A 9,170-nucleotide genomic window follows, 5' to 3' on the forward strand; every position below is an offset into this window, starting at 1 on the left:
TAGTCCTGAAATAGATTTCACATCTGCCTGTGTATTTATTTGTGTTTCATTTCTTACATTAGACTAGGCATTGAACACTAGTTTAATGTTATTACGAATTATTGTTAATGCCCCAGTCTTGGTAAAAGGAGACCAGGGGTGATTTGACTGAGGCTTTTAAATTCATAAATGAGATCAACAAAGTGAACTACCAGAGATTCTTCAGATTGAATTCTCTTAGTAGAACGAGGAGAGATAAATGAAAATGAGCAAAAGGTAAATTCCATATAGACATTAGTAAGAATTTTTTCTCACGGAGAGTGGTCAATGTGTGGAGTAGTTTGCCAGGTCATGTGGTATAGGCAGGGGATTTTCAAGACCAGACTTTATAAGGTGTTAGATACTGTAGGTAGGTTAGATCTGTTGGTAATCAGAGCACTAGGTACAATTTAGTCAGGAAAATGGTGAGAATTGTTGGGCTGAAAGGCCTGTTCTTGTCATTATGTTGTTATCTTGGTGATGTTATGTTATCTTATGTTAGGTCAACAAAAACACATTTTCAATGTAAAAAAATGCCAAGTTACTCACACATACAAATCACCGCCTATAAGTCATTAATTAAAACTTAATCAGGCAAAATCTAGGCTTGCCATTAAAAGTATTGAAAGAATATTAAAATAGTATTGGCTATCTTAGCTATTTCAAAGCAATGCTACCCAAACTTGGCCCAGTGGTTTTTCATCTTACCATCAGAAAAGAATATGGTCCACTTTGTATGCTTGAATATCTTTACATTTTTGTATGTTGAAAACGTTTTTTTGTTGAGATATTATCTCTTTTTGTACTGTGTTTGTTATGAGTAACTGATAATAATAATAATGCATATAAATGTATGAACCAGAAGATAATTAAATCTGCAGAGAGACATGCATACACTTACATACAAGTTAAACTGTAGACCATGTATATTAGTTGGGGTTTGGGTAACTTACAACAACAATTAGGTGGGTGAATTTCATGATCGCTGATGACAAAGAAAATGGTAACACTGTGATAAATATTGTTTTCCCATTATTACCGACAGAAGGCGGTTAGGGCCAAAGTGTTTACATATGCATTTTACAATGCGATTGCTTTTGCAACTTGTATTGTGCACTGCTATCGGTTTCGTTACTTACACAACCACTTGCATTGTGCAATGCGATTGGCTTTTCTACTGACTCAGCAACTTGCCTTGTGCAATGCGATTGGTTTTGTGACTTTCTGAACTACATGCTGAGCTAGCCATGAAGCAAACTGCAGCACTTACGAATGGCTTAGTGAATAACTTAGCAAATGACATAGCGACTCATTTTTCTAATGGTCTAGCTATTCACTTAGTAACTTGTTTAGCTACTTACCTAGTTACTACCATAGTTATTTGTTTGGCTACTTGCTTAGCCACAGGTTATGAGGATTTGCTATATGAACGGTAATGTTACCTACAGGACCATTTGTTAACAGTTTAGCTGTTGGCTTGGCTCTTGGCTTTGTGAATGGTTCTAATAGAGTTTAATTATTTAATTTTTAGTTTGGTCCTTTTTTTCATAATTTTGTACAGGTGCTATGGAACTTGGTAGCAGGCTTTACAGGCTTTGCGTCTGAATATAATCTCCTAGTTTATGAACTTCCCAACATTCTACAAAGCCAATTCTTTCCATAATTGTGAGTGCACTACAGAAAAATAAAGTAAATAAAAAAATAAATACAGAAAAAAAGATTTTTTATATTTTTTTAAAAGGTTTTAATAGGTGTACTTTTAAAAAAGATTTTATCTATGATATCACAACTGGATGATATGTGTGCATATTATTTTTTGTAATTCTTTATTCTGTATAAGAGATGTTTTGCGCAAATGCTGCTCTTTATATAGCACACTATTGGGATGGCAGATATCCCATCCAGCCTAGGTGTTGTTTGGTGGGGCGGCAAGCCCCATTTTTATGCAGCACCAAAAGTTTCATACTTTTCAGGGTTCCCTACAGAAATATCCACAATGACCTCCAACTCTCAGTCCTTAAAAACATTAATTTCTGTACCTTCTGGCCCCATTTCTACAGACATAATTCACGAACAACTTCACACGTCCACACAATAAAGGCCCAAACTTAGGGGATTTTGTGTTTTTTCCTTCTTCTTCTTTTTCCTGCCTGATATCATCACAAATGCTCCGGGCCCACAAAGAATACATCTCCTCATTGGGACAAAACTGCGGCTCCAACTTCTGCTCTCCTTGTTGGTCACTGGTTTGCATGTTTGCCTATGGAACTTTTTGGAAGACTGATAGAACAAGGTTCAAATCCCCTCTCGGACTCACAAAGACCTCTTGACTCATTACACTAGCTTGCTGGCTAACTAAAAACAAAACTTTTAAACTATTGCTTTACCATCTGTAAAATGTTTGCGGGAAACTCATTTATATTTCTGAACTGCAAATAAAATACACTCACACTTTAGACAGTTCCGCTTTCACATCACAAAGTTTAACATTAGCTACCTTGCTAGCAAGATGACAGACCCAGTGTATAACGTAAGTATAGACACCTTCAAAATTAAGCACTAAAATATTCTGTTCCGATTTGGTCCGGTAGGTAATGTTACTGGTAGTATAAAAACTGACTCAAGATAATGAGTTCGCGCCAGGTATATTGATTCTCAAAAAGGTTTACATTCACCGCTGCACCTGTACTGGTAACTACTTTTTAGCTACGCTACTGTAACTACCCTGCAATGCCACGTTTTTAAATAGTCTAATGTTAGCTAGCCCTATAGATCCTTTACCAACATACAAACAATTAGTAGGTCTGTCATGTACAATAGCCCATTAAAAAATTTCAATTTAAAAATATGTCATACACTTTCATTTACTTGTCATTCATAGTAAAGGTGACTGAATCAATGCCTAAGTGTTTCTTTCGGAATGTAGACTGTTTTCATGTTTTTACGTTTATGAATGTCTGTCATAGCCTACATTTATATATGAATTACTATTATCACTTACTCATAACATAGTACAAAAATAAATTATTGATGAAAAACACATTTTCAATGTACAACAATGCCAAGTTACTCACACGTACAAAGCACGGCCTGTAAGTCATTAATCCAAACTGGCAAAATCTGGGCCTGCCATTAAAAGTATTGATATCAATATGGCAAGTTAAGTTAAATTAAGTTACTTAGAACAATTTAGGAAACATTGGGTATCCTTGCTTTGAAATACAGCTTGTTTAATTTGTGTGAGGTAAGATTAAGCCAATATTGTTTCTTGTAACTTGCCGTAAGTTTGACATCAATACTTTTGACGGCAGGCCCTAATTTTGCCAGTTTGAATTAATGACTTATAGACAGTGTTTTGTATGTATGAGTAACTTGGCATTTTTGTATGCTGAAAACATTTTTTTTCATCAGATCAATATTAGACAGTGGAGCCTTAGATGTAACTTTGATTTTGAGATTTTTTTCTCATGTTCTAGGATTTGTATGCTTTAGGTGACCAACATAAATAAAATATGTAAGTACACAATCCCGAGACTTCTCTTTAGATGATTTAACTCCTTAATGGGTAATCATTTCTTAATGGTCATAAGCATAACTGATTTTGACAGTTACTGTTACTGTACTGAATATGGTGATCAAGTGATCAAGAAGTGAAAATGTTGCATACCACAACATTAAACTTCCGCTTGGTGACTAAATATACTACTGATTCCTGTGTAACACGGATGTAGTCATGCACTGTGGTTTGTCTTGTCTTGCTTATTCTGCCCAGCTGCTTTCAGTTATTAATAAGGAGAGAGTCCCCTCCTATTCTTAAGAAGAGCTGTAAAAACCAGACAGCCTGGGAACAACCTGACTGCTTGGTCCATGTCAATCAATCAAACCACAGTGCATGACGCTCTTGGTCCACCTGGGAAGCATCTGAGGGAAGGAAGTGCTTCCCCTGAGATGATTGTGCAGGTGTCTACTCTCCATGGACAGTGAAATCTTGAGAAGGCGAGAAAAATTAAATAGCTCAAAAGGATTTAAAAACAGATGGCATGAGTCTGTGTGGAGGGGAATATATTGTGTGTGAAGCATCCCTGAATGTGAGAGTCTCTAGGCTTCTGTAACTCATCTTTAAGCAGGCATCATTTTTATAAATGGTGAAGCACCGCTGTCAGCAAATGATGGAGACAAAATGCTTCTCTTGGTGTGTGGTATATTCAGGCCTGTTCAGCTATTTCTCTATTTCAGAAATATTCAGTAATGTTGACCAACAGTTACAACAAGTGTCTAGAAGAAAGTATTAATTCATCGCTGGCTCCAATGCATTGGACTTAACAAAATGAATAACTGTAAAGTTAGAACATTCAAATCAGTGTTAAATCATTGATGACTCTAATGGCATTTTTGTCTCTTGTTATTGATTAAGAGAGCAAAGGCATCATCTTTTATTTGTAACTTGAATGAAGATAAGGGGGCTTGTTGCCTAGTTACATGGCGAACCGCAGTGTGTGCATGCTGCTGAGCAGCAAGCAAGCCACAGGATCTTCTCTCTTTTCTGATCATCACAGTAAAATATTTCAATAGTTTCCACATAAGCATTGCTTCTGAGTAGTTAGATTTTGCATAGCAACTGCTATGGTAACCCTCTTTAACTGAAGCCACTGCCCCCCTTACCATCTCTGTTGGGGATTTTAGATTGTGTAAATTGTCTAAGTGTCAAATCACACACATATCTGATACAGGTAGACATTGTGCACCCTTGCAATGTGGTTACGGCCAACTACGAAGGCTTCCTGCTGAGGCATGGGATGTGAAATAAAATGAGCTTGTCTGTGTAAGAAACCGTTCATATTCAGGAAACTCTTGGACCAGCTGCCCCCTGCTGGTAGGAGTGAGTATAAGCCTCATGTATTGTTGACACTCGATTTGCACAAGAGGCACAAAAGGAATATTTGTAATTTAACCACTAACAGCTAAAAGAACAATGTACCTCCAAAATTTTTATTTTTTATTTTTTATTTTATATAAGTCTTCACTCCATGTGGGTGTTGATGTACCACATCAAAGGCTATAATAACATAATTGCATTCTGTCTTTTGAAAAATACCATGAAATTATTTAAATTATTTAATTAAAGTTATTGAATTGTGTAGCGCTGCACGCAGGGACAATCAGTGCCAACTTGTTCTTTTGGCACTTTTTCATTGAGGGCAGTGCTCATCTACAGAAACCGTTCATTTAGGCAAACTGGCATGGTGCTTTGGTATTAATTCAAAATTTCAAACATAGATTATGTATTTGCTTACAATGATAGAGCACCCCCCCCCCCCCCCCCCCCCCCCATGAGTTTACAAGATTTCCATTTTCTTTTAAAAATCAATTTTGAATGCAATCCACTTAAGATTATCTGCTTATATAAGTACATATATCATATAATGAAATATTAAGTGTTTATAGACAAGTTTATACAGTTTAAAGCATTTTTAATCATGAAAAAACTGGCTTAAGCAGATGTGTCCAAACTTTTGACTGGTACTGTGTATATATATATATATATATATATATATATATATATATACTCACTGGCCACTTTATTAAGTACACCTGTTCAACTGCAAACTGCACCTGTTAACGCAAATATCTAATCAGCCAATCACGTGTCAGCAACTCAATGCATTTAGGCATGTAGACATGGTCAAAACGAGCTGCTGAAGTTCAAACCAAGCATCAGAATGGGGAATAAAGGTGATTTAAGTGACTTTGAACATGGCATGGTTGTTGGTGCCAGATGGGCTGAATGAGTATTTAAGAAACTGCTGATCACGCACAACCATCTCTAGGGTTTACAGAGAATGGTCCTAAAAAGAGAACATATCCAGTGAGCGGAAGTTCTCTGAGCGAAAATGCCTTGTTGATGGCAGAGGTCAGAGGAGAATGGCCAGACTGGTTTGAGCTGATAGAAAGGCAACAGTAACTCAAATAACCACTCGTTACAACCAAGGTATGCAGAGGAGCATCTCTGAACGCACAACATGTCGAACCTTGAAGCAGATGGGCTACAGCAGCAGAAGACCAACCCAGTACTAGCAAGGTGCACCTAATAAAGTGGTGGTGAGTGTGTATATATCAGTCCCCTTAAGAAAAATTTGAAGCATGAGGAAAGCATTTTTTCTTCGTAAATACAATGGGTTCAGTGACATGGCATTAAATTATCTAAGCAATCAGGGGACAATTTAGGGTGCAGATTATCATCTTTTTTGGGTACTCCCAAAACTTCAAACAGTTTTCAGGAAATGCTCCCCTGGTGTTTGTCTTTTGTTTTCCGGTTTATGTACAAAGACCAAAGCACTCTTCTCTACATAAATATCAGTCTTTAACAGCTCAGCTATGACTGCCAGTTGTGAATTGATGCATACTTCTGAAGTTACCGAAGTATCTGAATTATTTGTCTTCCTCATATAGATATAATGCAGAGTACAGTGTAAAAGTTGTTTGTGATAAACAGATATGTACTGTGGTTATTTTATCCAAGGCCCATTGTATGTAGCTACGCATCCTAGTCTGTCCTGTATTTTGTACAAGGAGCTATAAGTCCAGGTTTTCCTTATTCTCTTGAGACCCGGCAGAAAACAAATTACAATTTTTTGCATTTTTGACATAATACAAGTGTCTTGGATGACAAAAACTTGTTGCAGTGAAAATATTTTCTAAAATTTAATTAATTTAATTTTTATTGAATATCCCTTGTAGTGTAGGTTTCAGCATTATAGCATATATGGTTCTTGAAATTAAGATCAGAGACTCATGTACCCTACAGGGAACAAAAATTAATTTTTTCATCCTTTTTCATTTTCAGCCAGATCCCTCCGTTCTGCTATCTCAGGACGCCTGGCACCTCCCCCTCTTCGCACCTGCACTTCCAGAACACGTCTCCTGTCTGTTCTGGCCCCACAATGGTGGAATGACCTCCCTGTGGAGGTCAGAACAGCTGAGACACTGACCCATTTCAAACGACGACTGAAGACTCACCTCTTCAGGCTGCACCTCTCCCCATCCCTCCCTACCCCCCCTGTAAATGACTGTAAGCTTAGGGTTGTAACTAGGCAGCTGTTTCGTAGGTGACTTAGGTGCATTAACTGTCTTAACTACTGCTTGTATTTTTTCCATAGACTGCGTTGTTGCCGTTCTCGCTGTGTTAGTGTTAATCAGTTTAACCTTCAGGGTCCAAGTTGAACAATGTGGTTGTTCCCTGCACTTGGACCGGTACTTCTCTCTAGGGTTTTCGTCATACTTGTTCCTGGTTATGGTTATACACTTTGTTGTACGTCGCTCTGGATAAGAGCGTCTGCCAAATGCCTGTAATGTAATGTACTGCAATGTAATTTCCAGGTTATTGAGAGTGACTCATGGGGATTCCTGCACTTCTGCTTTACCGTATTAAGACAGTTTCAAATCAATTTTTTTCTGGGGAACCACCGTATGCGGTCCAACTATACTATAATATACTCAGGGTGCATGCTGTTGATATGTTTCAGCCATGCGTTTGAAATGCATTGCTGTAAATTATGATGCCTTTTCTGTTTTGTTTGTCAAACACGTCTTAATGCATTTCCGTAAAATAAATAGATAAATCTGTTCAGCAGTAGAAAAGTAAATGATCAAATTGACCAAAGAGGAGATCGGCTGCTGTGTGACTTATGTTGTTGTTTTCAGGAGTTTTCAGTAAGTAACTACTGCACCACTGAAATCGGCACAATGTGGGCAGGAGCTGAAGTGTACTCTTCTGATGTACTCATGAGCCATCTACAGAGAAGCTAATCAGATAAGAGGGTATCTCTGGATACTGGTTGCCTGTGGGTGCCTGGTGTGTTGTTGGGAGAAACTATTCCAATGGTAACCTGAGGCACCCTGGCTGATCTGAACAAACAAACAAAACAATCTAGGCTACAAGGCCCAGTGTTTGTGGTGAGAACATTTTACCTGCTTCCTTTTTCTGAGCCAGTCAAGAGTCTCTACTACGTTTCTAACAGCACAAGTTATTGGAGAGGATAAAACATGATCAACAAGGTTTTCAACAGCAGTTGTAATTCAATGATACTGGAAGAAATTACTATTAATAATAATGCATACATCAGCGTTTAGGAGGTCATGATTTTTTTTTTTACTTATGTCTCCTTGTGGTTAAAGATCATTTTTATTTCTGATATCAGGATACATTATTAGTTTGGTACGGAAGAGGATTAGGGTCACGTTTTTTGAGTTCTGACTTTAAAGTCAGAATTCTGAGATTAAAGTCAGAATTCCGAGAATAAAGTCAGAATTCTGACTTTAAAGTCAGAACTCAAAAAAAAATTGCACATGGCCCTAATCCTCTTTCGTAGTTTGGGGAGGCTAAGACGATTGAGAAAAAGTGCAATACACCATACTGAAAGCATAATCTTTTCTGAGCTCTGGTTTTAAGTTTCAAGGAGCACAATGCTGAATGTGCCCATGGCCAGTTGACGCAAAAGAGGAAGTTTAATCTTAATTATATTCAGTTCTTAGTTACATGTCTCTCAAAGATAAATAATTATCCAGTAATGACCTGACGAAAATAATGAGTACATTTTTTCATTCATTGTAATTATCATCACACACTTAGCACAGCTGAGAATCACGGGGGTTTAAAAGCTTTAAAAAGATAATTGATTTAATATGTCATTTGAAAAAAACATGATGTAGTGAAAGCTGATGTTTTTTTTGTTTGTTTTTTTTCAGTGGAATACATATTGGGGAAATGTAAAACTAGCGATGTGAATGGCAGCTAGGCAGACATCATATGCTTGTAGTGACAGTCCAAAGATGAAGAGAAGTTCTGGTCGTGTTGTGCTCTGCGGATCTCCTATTTGCCATAACTCGGGCCAAATGAATTGTTACAATTTCATTGCATCCTGGATTACTATATGTATTTCAAAACTGTACTGTGGATGTATTTGTCATGTGCCTTTTTACTTTTTAGGCAATAGCCCACTTTCGGTTTATCGGAATTATACAAACTATATTATAGTTTTCTTATGCAATTTTGATCCAGTTTTAAAGGTTGCTTCTGGGAAGCAGTATTGTAGAACGGTTTGGCTATAGGTTGGTAAGTTTCAACTGTCCTAATATTATTTGCCTAATTTAAA

The sequence above is a fragment of the Anguilla anguilla genome, chromosome 4 (assembly GCF_013347855.1).
Source record: "Anguilla anguilla isolate fAngAng1 chromosome 4, fAngAng1.pri, whole genome shotgun sequence".
NCBI lineage: Eukaryota > Metazoa > Chordata > Actinopteri > Anguilliformes > Anguillidae > Anguilla > Anguilla anguilla.